This window comes from Pelodiscus sinensis, chromosome 5 (genome assembly GCF_049634645.1).
Source record: "Pelodiscus sinensis isolate JC-2024 chromosome 5, ASM4963464v1, whole genome shotgun sequence".
In the NCBI taxonomy this organism is placed as follows: domain Eukaryota; kingdom Metazoa; phylum Chordata; order Testudines; family Trionychidae; genus Pelodiscus; species Pelodiscus sinensis.
Window position 1 is genome coordinate 83,462,581 of NC_134715.1, and position 14,512 is coordinate 83,477,092.

General features: G+C 39.5%; 1 protein-coding gene across 5 annotated transcripts in view; it reads left to right on the forward strand.

The window, feature by feature from the left end:
* The window catches only part of DLC1 (DLC1 Rho GTPase activating protein), a 381,113-nt gene that overhangs the window by 17,471 nt on the left and 349,130 nt on the right, over nucleotides 1–14,512 (forward strand). Inside the window, exons 1-2 of one of the 5 annotated variants that reach the window (XM_075930377.1) lie at nucleotides 2,806–3,038; nucleotides 7,130–7,250. The exons of 1 other annotated variant lie outside the window; for it this stretch is intronic. The gene's annotated coding sequence lies outside the window, so the exon portion shown is untranslated. Of the gene's footprint in view, nucleotides 1–2,805; nucleotides 3,039–3,581; nucleotides 3,931–7,129; nucleotides 7,251–14,512 lie in introns of those variants that run through there. 3 more of the 5 variants (XM_006113503.4, XM_006113504.4, XM_006113505.4) reach the window with 3 other exon arrangements.

The window sequence follows — 14,512 nt, forward strand, 5'->3', positions numbered from 1 at the left end:
GCACTGGAGGAGGTTGCCTGGGAAGGTCTTAGAATCTCAACAAAGCCCTATCTGGGATGATTTAGTTGGGGTTGGTCCTGCTTAGGGCAGGGAGTTGGACTTGATGATCTCCTGAGGTCTAGTCCAACCCTTTGATTCTATGATTCAGAAAAGCTTCCTAACTGTCAGGGTGGTTAAGCACTGGAATAAATGGCCTAAGGAGGTTGTAGAGTCTCCATTATTGTACATTTTTAAGTGCAGGTTAGACAAACACTTGTCAGGGATGATCTAGTTGGTGGTTGGTCCTGCCAGGGATTCAGGGGACAAAACTCAATGACCTCTCTTCCAGTCATATGTTTCTGATTCTAGACTCTATGGGTGTGTCTAAACTACATGGCTCCGTCGAGGGAGCCATGTAGATTAGGCTGATCGGCAGAGGGAAATGAAGCCACGATTTAAATAATCGCGGCTTCATTTAAATTTAAATGGCTGCCACGCTCTGCTGACCAGCTGATGATCAGCTGTTTGTTGGCAGATCGGAGCAGTCTGGACACTCCCGCGCTGACCTGAAAGCCCTTTGTCAACCTCCCCCTTATGCCTTGTGGGATGAGGTTTACCAGGGAGGTCGACAAAGGGCTTTAAGATAGACAGGGGAGCGTCCAGACTGCTCCGATCTGCCGACAAACAGCTGATCGGCAGAGCGTGGCAGCCATTTAAATTTAAATGAAGCCGTGATTATTTAAATCGCGGCTTCATTTCCCTTTGCCAAATAAACAAATCTACATGGCTCCGTCGACAGAGCTATGTAGTCTAGACGTACCCTATGATTGCACAGGGTATCACAGCTACATAGTCCTGTGTCTGGTCTTCCTGGTCTACTTAGAAAGGCAGTATACTTAGGGTGGAAGCGGAATTTTGTATTTAAAGGGGCAATGTACATCTCTTTCTGCTTCTCTGTCACTGAAACATACACAGCATGTACATAAGGGTACAGAGGGATGTGGCTGTCTTTGTGGGATATGGAAATATTTTACTTCTCCATTCTTGGCTGGGGGGGGGGAGTTTAATAAGAATTACAGCCAAAGGGCTGTTCCCCAAAAACTGAACTTGACCTAAAGTAGCCTTATCATCCAAGGAAAGATGTCTGAGTCAAGCGAGGTGTTTCTTCTCACAGGTACATCAGTGAAGTGTAAGCTATCACAATTATGGGGAGGGGGGCAATTGAAACAAACCCCTTTGGCTTGAAACTATTTTTTTCCAGAAATTTCATTTCAAGAGAAACTTCTTACTTCTTTGTCTTCCTTTGAATTCATAATGAAACAAAACTTAATCATATAATTTTAAGTCAAACAAATTCCAGTCTCTGTATAGCTGCATTTGGCTTATTGAGAGCCACTGTTTCAATTGTAGACTGAAAATCATTTTAAAAAAGGCTGTGAATAATCACAATACACTGTGATTTAGAGCTACAAGTTTCCATTTGGATCACCAGCTTAGATTAAGGTAGTAAAAATTACGTGTCACAAGATCATTCCCTATTGGTTACACATCTGCAAATTATTATTATTATTATTTCATTGTAAACACTTTTATATCTATCTTGCTGCATCTGAGAAGACTGATTAGTTATTCCACTTAAGGTTGTACATTGCTCTTGACCCACATGCAGAACATCCACTGACAGCAAGCACTATACTTTAGAAGTGGCCTCAGCCCAGCCTCTATTTCTGCATGTGTAATTTTGCTAAACAAACTTTAAACACTAATCCCAGAATTTTAGGCCTGGAAAATCCACATATAAAATTACATCCACATAAATGAAGATTAAAGTTTTTTAAAACATTTTTCTGAAGTCTTCCATGGGCTGAGGATATAAATTGTAATAAACTAGCTCCCGGTATGTCTATATTAAATGACAGCTGAATTCAGCCTTACTTACTAGATTAAATCCACTGCCTCTGCCCAAGTCAACATGCTGTTGGAGATTCACTCTTACTAGTACAGAAATTCTATAGACCTGTAAAACTTCAATTCTTGGAAGCTAGCAGAATTCTCTTGGAGCAACAATTAAGTGCAATGGTTGTCCATCACCCTACAAATAAATATCTTATTCTAAATGTTTTCAGTCACAATGTAAAACCTATGAGGGCTAGTTTCCCTAATAGTTTAGGCAATACTTTGTATGATGTAGTAAGTTTCATGATGTAATTTTGCGGTTATCGCTGTGTTTCTTCCTCTATATCCTTCATGAGCTTTGCACACACACACACACACACACACACACACACACACACACACACACACACACAAACGAAAAGGCCCCAGTTTATCCTATCAGTAACAGTACTACTTGTTTAATCTAAGAAATAACTAAAATAGGTTAGACTGGACCACAAATGAGTCATCCAAGGCACACTGTGTGGCCTCTGCATAAAAAGATAGTTAAAGTCAGCAACAATACTTTTTCCCTGAACAAAAGAAAACCACTTAACTTGGCTTCATCCTGCTATTGGGCAGCAACTCTCTATGATTTTTGTTACTAGGGTAAAGTATATGGCAGAAAAGTGTGGGAAATTTTGCATTATTTCACTTAAAGATTTATCTTGCTGTCTTGGAGCTGTATTTTTGTGTTCATAATAGTTTGTGCCATTTGTTATATGAATAGTTAACATTTATTATTAATTGATACATTAATTAAAACCATACCAGTGATTTCCATTAGCTCGTTTTCAAACTTCTACAGAGCTGTCTGTCTGGTTTTAATCAAAACCAAATGGTAATCCAAGTTCCCAGGCTGGAGCAACTAAGAGGAAATCATTCAGAGGACGCAGAAGAAAGCAGGAAAGATAAACAGATGATAGTTTCATAAAATTTGTATAGAACGAAGGATGTAGATGCTGTCGGTTTCTCTAGAGATGTGATTCAGGCACTCTGTCAAACTGGAAAGAAATAGTTACAAGTGTTTTGTGTCAGCAGAATTCTAATATGATCAAGATGGAGTCTGTCCTTTTGCTTTTGCAGAGCTGGATTTGTGTGACTCTGGAGGATTCCCAGTAGAGGTAAAGCGGCATATGCCATTACTTGTTCTATATCTACTTTTAAGCTGTAATGACAGTCATTCATTTCTTGTGATTCAAGCGAATTTCACTGGCAAAAATGCATTTTAAGTATACATGTGTAGCTTTTACCTATCTAATTCTGTGACATTAATGGTCAGAATTGCACTAGAAATTTTGTAAAAGTCAGGCATTTAAGCCAACTTGCTTTCTGCCCATTTCTTGCTTTGAATTCCCAAAGATCCGAGACATTCAAAGATGTTCTCCTATGTTTAGGGACAACTGGTGAGTCGCATATGCATGTTACAGTAACAGGATATTTTTTTCATAAACCAATGTGGAATGGAAAATACTTCTAAATTCTCCAAGTGCATCATAAATCTTTTAATAGTTTGACAGAGTTGTCTCAGTAGTTGGCTAACTCAAATGACTTGAAATGTTCAGTCTTGTCGTCTTTTCATTTTTTCCCTCTTCCTACCCTCTCTCCCCGCCCCCCCCCCCCCCTCGCCGCCCATGCAGTCCTTCTTTCACATATGCACACTACTCAAAGGCAGGAAATACTTTTCAGGCAATCTGGGCCTGGTTGTTGAGGCCCCTTTCACAAAACATCAGTCTGAATTTAGTAGACAGAAGTCACTGGGAAAAGCTTGACAGAATTCTGCTTAGTTAAGGCTCCCTCCAGCTGCAGAGGGTGTTTTTATTAGAATCACACATTGAGCAAAAGTGCTTAGAATAGAGCAGTGATCTCAACGAAATCCGAACTTTTATGCTAGAGGAAACTAACTGGGACTGAGGGATTTTTGGGTGGGGATGGGGTTTTTTTTGGGTTTTTTTTTTTTTTGGCCAAACTTTTTAGCGAGGTAATTTCTGTGATTTCCACCTTCTCTTCATATAGGTAAGGCAGTCTTGGAGTCTTTTATGCTTTGTATTTCGATAAATAAATAAAGCTGATTTGGAAAATCAAGACATTTTTCTGTAACTGGTTGAATTGAATATCAGTATCCTACAGTGGAGCTGTCTAGGTTTACGATCTCAAGAGTAAAACTGGAGAAAAAATCACACTAAGCGGTAGATTGTATGCCAACTACAATTGTAGAAATATGTGAACTCTAAAACAATATGCATGTGTATCATAGTTGTATTTTAAAATATGAATGATATACTAAATGTTTATGTTCAGTTATAAATCATTGCATGGTTTTGCTTGCATTTTTATGGCCATAATATAGGAAAACCAGAAGTGTGAATAATTTTTCTAACCTCATTTGCCAACAGGGAGGAGGTTTAGGGCTAGAATTTTTTCCTTGGTACTAATTCTCTGAAGCAAAAGTTTAGATAGGAATATCATTTATATCTCTTTTGCTCTTGTCTCTAATGCTTTTTTCCCAGAGCTACCTTAGCTGTAGTTCATGTCTTAAAAATAAATATTCTTAAAAGTGTACATTTTGAATGTGAAATTTCAGAGCGTATTTCCTGACATCTGATGTTAACTGTGGGTTTCATTAATCAAGATAGCAGAAATCAAAATAACCTAATGCAGCTGGATAACTGTTTTGATGTGTAAAGTGCTATTCAAGCATTTTAGAAAGAAGAAAGAAAAAACAGTAAATACATATTGGTCATCATAAACTGACGATAATTCATTTCTTTTCTTAACAATAATATTAGCAATAAGAGTGGTGAGAATCTTTCTGAGATATTTAGAAGAATATTTAGGATATTTCTTTAATTTATAAACATAGTAGCCACTACTCTATGTAAAGTAGGTTATTTAACTATTAGAGTGTGATGCACATTAGAAATGTATTTTATGGCAACTTAAACTCTAAATATCCCTTTGTTTCTCAATATACCCAGAATGACAGCTATTACACAGAAGTAATATGAGACATTCCTTCTCACTTCTGTGCGTCATTAGGATTCTACAAAGTTATTGGCCAATTAGGTAACTAAATATGAGTCATCACTTCAAATATGTTGGGGAGAACTGCAAAAAAGTTTTAACTGTGTTTTTACCAAATATTGTTTTAAGAATAATGGGCCAGAAGTTTTTCATGGTTATGTGACATGAAAGGGAATGAAGGAGTGGAAATTAATCCAGAAAGGCCCCAAATACCATAGTGGAAAGGAGTAATGGTTTATATTCCATGCTTCCCCACCCGTCTGAGGGGATGCCCTTCAGTAAGAATGCGTGCAGGATTACTGCTCTGTAGGCTTTGGGAAATGTTGGTCCCAAGGGGAACAGAGAGGCTGTGGCTAGACCGGCATGATTTTGCGGAAATACTTTTAACGGAAAAGTTTTTCCGTTAAAAATATTTCTGCAAAAGCACGTCTAGATTGGCTGGGATGCTTTTGCGCAAAAAGTGCTTTTGCGCAAAAGCATCCGTGGCCAGTCTAGACGTGGTTTTGTGCAAGAAAGCCCCGATTGCCATTTTAGCCATCGGGGCTTTTTTGCGCAAAACAGTTCTTCCCTGTCTTCACGGGCCCTCTTGAGCAAGTAATGCCTCCATCTGGCCACAGTGGCCTGGCTTCAGGCCCCATCTGACTGCCGTGGTATGTCCCCAGCAGCTGTGCCCCTAGGGCAGATCCTGTGGCCCAGCTGCTGTGGCCCCACAATTGTTGCAGCAGCCTGGCTTTGGTGACCAGGCTTGGGATCCAGCTTTGGCAGCCTGGCCAACAAGGCCCCAATCAGGGACCAGACCCCATCAGGCCACTGCATCCTGTCCCCAGCCCCAGTGCTGGGGCAAGCCCTGCGGTCTGGCCCCCATCTGGCAGCAGGAAGGACTGGCAGCAGCCCCCCTCCTGCTGGGGCATGGGTAGGAGGAGAGGCCACGATCTGGCTGCAGTGATCCTGGCCCAGCCCCGCGTCCACACACTGCTGCCCAGGTGCATCAGTCCAGCCCTGGTCAAGTAATACTCTATTTCCCCACCTCCAGCACCCTGTCCTGCCTCCCACACACCCAAACCTCCTGCCCTGAGCCCCTCATACACTCCAACCCTTACTCCTGCATCCCGAATAGTAACAGAGATGTAGCCGTGTTAGTCTGGTCTTGCTGAAACAAAAGACAGGACTATGCAGCACTTGAAAGACTAACAAGATGGTTTATTAGGTGATGAACTTTTGTGGGCCAGACCCACTTCCTCAGATCAAATTGTGGAAGAAAATTGGCATGACCATATATACCAAATGGATACAATCCAAAAAAAGTGAACACATATATAATTGACAAATCATTAGGGGTGATAATTGGGCCTTAACAAAGATGCTAACTACCTTTCCCATTACAAAAATAGCTTCCCCAATTATCACCTCTAATAACATTATCTCATAGACACTAACCTCCCCTCCTCACCCTTCACCCCCCACACTCTGTTCTAAAATCTGATTTGTCAATTTTATATGTGTTCACTCTTTTTTGATTGTATCCTTTTGCAGATATATCTGATAAGCTTTGTCGTTTTAGCTGTATGTTGTTAAAAAGTTAAAAAATTGCCCACTTTTTCTTAAGTGGGAGAAATCCTTAAAATAAATCATCTCCACTACTGTTTATCCCTACGGGTATGCCTACACTGCGGGGGGAGGGGGCGGAGAGGAGAGAGAGGGTGTTTCGAAAGGAGGTATGCAAATTGCACTTTCATTTGTAGGTCTTCTTCCGAATCTTTTCCTGGAAGAGGTTTTTACAATATTTGGCCCGTCTACATGGGGCCAAATGTTGGGGGAAAAACTCTCTTTTGAAAGCTCCTGTAACTCTGTTACAAAAAAAAAAAACCCATCATTCTGGGATGTATTAGCAGGAGTGTTGTAAGCATGGCATGAGAAGTAATTCTTCCATTCTACTCTGTGCTAATTAGACCTCAACTCGAGTACTGTGAATATAGGCCAAATATCGGGAACAATTCTTCCAGGAAATGAATCAGAAGATATTCAAATAAGAGCACGATTTGCATACCTCCTTTCAAAAAAGCCCCCGCAGTGTAGCTGTACCCTAACACATTCTAGCTACTATACTTTGTAAATTTTAATTCTAAAACAAAACTAAAATTGCAGATGCCTTCGTCATGCAATATCATCCAAGCAAAACTAATACTTTCAGTTCCAGGTGCCAACACAACTACATTTCTGAGATGAGAACAGATGCATCCTAAGGCCTATGTCCTGCAAGTTGTTCTGTGCAGATGAACCCCTATACCTGTGAGGAGCCTGATTAAACTCCAGTAAGAGTCCACATAAATAGATATGTTATAAGATTTTGGTCTAAATCCCTCAGGACATGAAGCCAGTAGTATATAGACATATGAAAAATGGAGAGAATTGTTTGATGAGAACATTCAGCTAGGTGTAGATGCTTTTCTCCAACTAGTAAATTTTAGAATATCATCCTGTGAATTGTAATCATCTTGGTTCTATATAATGTGTCCATTGTATTAAAGGAGAATATTTTCAAATAAATTATTTTTTATTTGCAAATTGTATCCTTTTATTTTTAAAAAAAGGGTGGGTGCAGAAATGCTTGAAATAACAGTGCTTTTGGGAGTAATTCCTGAGGCCCTTAGACTCTGGTAACTATTGAGGTCAATGTGACAATTTCCAGAGTAGAACATCAGTGATATTAATTAGCCAACTTTTCCAATCAGTTAGGTTGAAAGCACTTGAATATATGTTTATTACAGGTTCGATACTGATCCATGATGGATAAAGGATTCCCAAACTGTGCTTCTGCTACATTAATTAAACAATGTTTTACTTGTTTGCACCCTCAGTTTTCTATGAGGATATTACTAGGTACCATAAAACTCAAATTTTCAGTAGAAATGTTGTTTCCAGATAAGTTGAATGGTTAGCTCCACATTCAATTCCAAATGTTTTGGGGTATATACAGTATACTCTATCAAAGTTGCATCCCAACATCACATGCATGCAAAATTCCATGTGTAAATTAATAGTAAGACTGTGGCATTTTGAAAATGTGGCTCTTAATTCTCACAAAATGGTGAATGCATTTATTATATGTTGATTATGGTGAATTCCGTTTTTCTCTAGTTGTAACTTGTTGCTGTTGATGATGCTTTTAGAAACTATGTATTTGAAGTGTTACCCTGTGGTAGAGGAGCTATAATCCAATATTAGGATAATTACTTGTTTTTCTTGAATGAGGAAAATACCTTACATTGAACTTGGAAGTGCCTATTGTTTTACATTTGGCAGCTTGTGCATCAACCACCGAATATAAACACAAAAACAAAGCCTTAGGCACGATGGGTCTTTAAAGGATGGTTCAAATCATGTTTTAATCTACTGTTGTCTCCAGTTCTCTCTCTTTTTCTTTTTGTCTTTTGCTCTTCTAAGGATTTGTTGTCTTGTTTTAGTATTTCTTCTATCAAAATGGAGACCAAACTAAATCTTTGAAAAATGGAAATATTTGCATAATGATTTGAGCTTCATATATGATACCTGTTATCTCTTTGCATCTCTGTTTCCAGTCCCACTCTTTTTCTATCTTACCTCTGTAGATTGTAAGGTCTTTGCTGCAGAGGATTTTTCTTATAATGTGTCTGTACAGTGCCTGACACAACAGGGACTCAATCATAACTGAGATCTCCAAGTGCTACCATAATAACAATAATTTTCTATATTAGGCCATAGAAAATGTCCAATTTTGAAAATTACTGAATTTTGGGGAAGTTGGATTGTGACCCAAACTTTGAAGTGGCATTGGAGGGATTCAGAAAGAGTGATATGGTTTTACTAACAAGCTTTAGGATGGAGTAAGGGGTTATGGGAAAATATTGTACTATTTGGGGAGTGTAGAGAGCAGAAGTTGGCAGTACTACTTCGTGAGATGAGAGAGAAGAAAATGGCAATAATCAAGAGGAAAAAATAACCAACAAGAAGCATGCCTTGCCTAAGAAATCCATAATTTATATGCCTCTGAGGAATAAATGTGTCATTTACCACAACATCAAGTTCACAATCTTCCACATACTTCTTTAAAGCTGCCACATAATGAGAATTGCTAATCCCTCCTCTTGGTTTCCCTCACTGTTATAGCAGTGTTTCTGGCACTAAAAATCCACACTACAGATGTCAGTTCTAGTGAACTTCCACCCAGTATTAAAGCTTCTGTATCTGAGTAAACTCATAAAAAGCTAGCTAAAGCCCAAAAAATTAATTGAAGTTAATGTCCTAGTCCTGGCAAAATCTGGATTCAGGCCAAGATATGGGATGGAAATAGCTTTAGTTGTATTGAGTGATGATCTCTTGCTGCCAACCTATTCTCAACTCCTTAGATCTCTCGGAAGTTTTGGCACTGTCTAATTTGACATGCTGCTGCCTCACCTAAGAAAAACTGCAGAAGTCCAAGAGAATGCACTAAAATCATTTGAATCCTTCTGGACTGGACACCTAAAGAGAACTGATTGGAAACTACACTTCCATCACTAGACCCCTCACCTGAAGAGTCCCACTAAGATCAGTTCTTTCTCCAGTGACACCAACATAGCCCAGTGCCTGGGTGAGATCAGCTCATGCATGAAGAACAGCTGGATGAAGAAGCACCTGAGCAAGATTGAGTGTAGTTTGGTGTGACATTCAGTGATGCCTCCAAGGAAAGGTTCTGGGCAGAGATCTGCTTCATGAACCCTTTATTACAGAATCTTCATTAAAGGTACAGTTACCCACAGGGAGAGTAAGCGCTTTTTTTAAAAGTTGCAGCAATCATTTTTTGTTGAATTGACCGATTTGTAGGTGTGTACCTTCAGTCCGCAGTATCTGAGAGCAAAGTATTCTACCATTTCTAGTTAGCGATGAAACTCTGTCCCATCCTAGCCAGTGTCATAGCCAGAAGCACTCACTTGAGTGGACCCTGACTTTAAGTGGGTGCTAGCTAAATGGGATCAACCCCTGCCCTCCCCATTCTCCCTCCCCCTTCCCAGCCCCATTCCCTAGCCAGAGTGCAGGGCACAACAGGGTCAGTCCCTGTGCCCATCTTGTGCTCAGTTACTTCAGTGACGAGCATAACAGTCGTAAGAGCATATGTAAAATGGAATCAAATTTTCTGAAAGTGGTATTTCTCCCTGGTCACTAGCTGCTTTGGAGAAAATGTGGCAAAAATACAGTAATTTCACAATCTCAGCTTATATTTGTCAGCTGTCTGTCCAGCTGATTAGCATGTGTAATTGAATGAAAGCTTTACCTCCCTTCACACAAAGGAGGTGAGTATAATTGAGTCCTCCTACAAGGTATTGCCTATGCAAAGTCACCTGTAAGAGATTCAGTGGTCTCTGGTCTCTTCCAAAGGCTTATTCCAGTTGCCATTCTCATGATTTGTTGCCAATAGCATCCTAAACGATACTCCAGATGCACTTGCCCCATTTCCTCTCAGGATATTTTCAGTTGCACCCAAATGGGAATTACTAGTATGTTTTTTCTTGCAGCCTGTACCTTTTCCCCCTTAAATCTCATCTCCTCTAGGAAACAAAGCCATTGCTGGCATTGGTATTCAGCAATCTGTTCCACTGAATTGGTAGTGGAAAAAAAAGTTTAACGACTAGTGTACATGGGACAAGATCTGTTTTCAAGGTTATTATGTATAAATGTGTAACTGAGACCTTGTTCAATCAAATCTGTCACGTTTCTGTAATAGTGTCAAAAAGAGTTTTTGGTCCCATCTACATTAGCAGTTAAACTATTTTTTATCAATGGGACTTGTTGCTGACAACCATTGTTAACAGTGTTTCGAATGGGGCCATAACACATCATATTTTTTTCTTTAAATTGTCACACTACTTCATATCTATTGGATGTTTGAATCATAGAGCTGGAAGAGATCTCAGGAGGTCATCATGTCCAGCCCCCCTGCCCAAGGCAGGACCAATCCCAACTAAATCAACCCAGCCAGCACTTTGTCAAGCCAAGACTTAAAAGCCTCTAGGGATGGAGATTTCCACCACCTCCCTAGATGACCCATTCCAGTGCTTCAGCACCCTCCTAGTAAAATAGTTTTTCCTAATATCCAGCCCAGACTTCCCCCACTGTAACCTGAGACCATTGCTCCTTGTTCTGCCATCCGTCACTACTGTGAACAGCCTCTCTCCATCCTCTTAGCAGCCTTCAACTTTCTGAAGGAAGGTTCCAATCAAATCCTCCCGCACTCGTCTCTTCTGCAGACTAAACAAGCCCAAATCCCTCAACCTCTCCTCAAAGGTCATGTGCTCCAGCTCCCGAATCATTTTGGTCACCCTCCGCTGAACCCTCTCCAATGTGTCCACATCCTTTCTTATAGCTTTGGATTCTTATATGAATCTTATATGCTTTGGAAATAAAGTCACAATTAAATTTGGTTTTGATATGATAATCATGTATAGCTAGAAAATGTGGCCTTTACACTGCAGGTTTTGGACTGTCTCCCTCCACCCTTCACCCTCCCCCTCTTTTCCCCTCCCCTCCAGTGAATACAATGATCAGTTTTTCTATTAACTTCACCACAGGTTAAAAATGATCATCCTAGGAAGCACAGATGATTTTGGAAATTTAAATAAATGTTCCAGGTATATCTATGCACTGAACTGGGGGGAGGGGGAAGGGGGCAGGAAAGGTGGGGGAAATCTCAGTTCAAGGAAAGGCCCAACTGAGATAGTGTGCTAAAAATAGAGTGCAGCCACAGCTGCATGAGCAGCAAGAAGAGCTAGCCACCTGAACCCGTATCAATGGTCTCAGAGAGATTTTATTCATTGAGCCTAACCCATCCATTTCAGCCAGGCTCTTACAGCTACACTCTATCAGAACTTTCAGGAGTATGTCTTCTTGAGCTAGGAATTGCATCCCTAGCTCAGAGTGTAGACCCACCTGCAGATAAATAAGACACACTAGCTGAAGTTCAGCATCAAATTCATCCTTCAGCCTGATTCTGCTTCTGTGGAAATCAATGGCAAAAGTGCCTGACTTCCATGAAAGGAGGACTAATCCACATATTTGTTTTGTGTTTTTTTCCTCCCTGGAGAAAAGATGTCTGCTGCTGTTCCATAATATGCAGAACACTCTGTTCAGACAGTCAATAAAACGGAAGAAAAAACATTAAAATGATATATATTTGAAATAATCTGGGCCTTTGAATGTGTGAATGTTCAGCCTTGAACTCCTACTAGATATTACTAAGAAAGTCACATAAATAAGTAATAAATTGTCTAACTGGCGATATTAGATTGTACAAAGAGTCCAAAGGAATAATATGCTTGGGTAGACAGACATATGTTAGCTCTGCTCAAGAGATCACCCTTAAATCATAATGTAGCCAAGGGTAGCATGAGCAACCGTTCTGATTACAAACCCACCCAGACCCTCTGAGTAACTAGGGTAGCTAGCTTAAGCTTCTGCCTGTGCTACCCCCAGATACTCTACTACGTTAGTGCACTACCTCAAGCACACTGCCAGTGTAAACTTTCCCACAGAGATAATAAATAAGCCTGGTAAAGTGTGGAAATAGTTCACTTTGCCTTTGGATGCTTTCTTTTTCCTTCCCTTCTCCTTGAGAGAAGGCTGATTCTCTAGCTCAGGAAATAATCCAGATAACACATTTAAAAATAAATATTGTATGATCACCAATTGTCTATTCTTTCAAACCCTCTTTCAATGATGGTGAAGCAAGACATTTTGAAAGGAAGCAAACCATTATAAAGTTAAGCAACATGTTAATATTTTTTTGTTTTCTAGAGAAAAATTAAGATGTATTGAGAATGTTGGGGAGGGGTCATTTCTTGGTCAATGTATGTAAACAGTATTGGTTTCTAAGACTTTGGACTTGTATGCAAGAACCATTTGTTGAGCTCGCATCATAGATTGACGCATCTAATTTCTGGGGTTTTTAGAATACTCTTGCATAGGCTGAATGGACTTAGGACTTTAAAACTTTTATGCAAAAGATACTTAGCATAGTACAGAAAATGAGTCTAACAGTATTTTATTTTTCACTGAGAGCTAATAAGATATAAGTGCTGCATTCAGATATATGTCAAAGTGTATAAAGGAAGATACGTAATGACTTTTTGTGAGATAATAAAACTGATTCCCTCTAGGAAAAGGAAATCCTCAGAAAGTTATGAGAGATGAGGCCTTGGGTAGTTAACTGAGGATTTTTATTAGCTTATTAGCCTATCCTTTTTTCAGATTTTTGTTAGAAAATATTAACTTTGTGTAAAAATTCAGTGAGAAATATGTGGAGTTTTTTGTTAGCTAAGTTTTTTATTTATAATATGTATATAAATAAAAATAAAATGTATAATTCACTTATGGATTTTCTTATAGAGGAACAGAGTAATAAAATTATAGCATCAAATGCGACTACAGCTTTTTGGTGAGATTAGGGACTTGTCTATATACAAACCAATGCAATTTTAGGTGTGGAAACTCTTACAATAATTTAAACTTGGTTTGGATCAGTTTAGCTTGCACCTGCAAATAACACCAGGCAGTCGACAAACATATAAATTGCTTTGTGTGTGGTTGGTGTATCCCAGGTTACTTGGAGCTCTTTAAATAAAAGAACAGAGATGATAATCATTTACAAAATATTCACTAGTTTCTTCATTGCACAGTTTAATAGAAAACAGTGGTTTAGTCCTCAAAGTCCACTCCTAACACCCACTGGGATCAACTAAAAACAAATAGAGGTTTATAGATTCAGGCTCTGTTCTGTTCCAATGTGTTGGCCAGAAGTCTAGAGGGTATATTGCCAGGACAATGAAGAATTCCATGGAGTTTTTGTTTTTGTTTTGTTTTCTATATTACCAATGAGTATTACCCGTAACAATGTTAGTATTTGGGAGTTATTCCTGCTGTTATGGGTTTATTACTCTGAGGCTTCGTGTACATTGGCATGACCTTGCGCAAATACTCTTTAATGCAAGAGTTCTTGCGTTAAAGTATTTGCGCAAGACAGCATCTACACTGGCATGTGCCTTTGCGCAAGAGATGTGCTTTTGCACAAGAGCATCCATGCCAGTGTAGATGCTCTCTTGCACAAGAAAGCTCCGATGGCCATTTTAGCCATCGGGCTTTCTTGCGCAAGAAATTCATGTTGCCTGTCTACACTGGCCTCTCACATAAGAACAGTTGCACAAGAGGGCTTATTCCTGAGCGGGAGCATCATAGTTCTTGCGCAAGAAGCACTGATTTCACACATTAGAATATCAGTGTTCTTGCGCAAGAACTCCCTGCCAGTGTAGACCGGCAGCATGTTTTTGCGCTAAAACGGACGCTTTGGCGCAAGATCGCACCAATGTAGACATAGCCTGATAGTTTTAATTCTTTCTTTTGGATTTAGCAACATAATACAACTAAGTTAATGCTTTAGCAATTGGCAAACTGCTTAAACTTGCCTGCTTGCTTTATATTGCTTCAATACAGAAATACCACGTAACAAATTATTTTTCTAGTTTCTTGCAAATATTTACATGCCATTCAGGGTACATCAAAAATGATT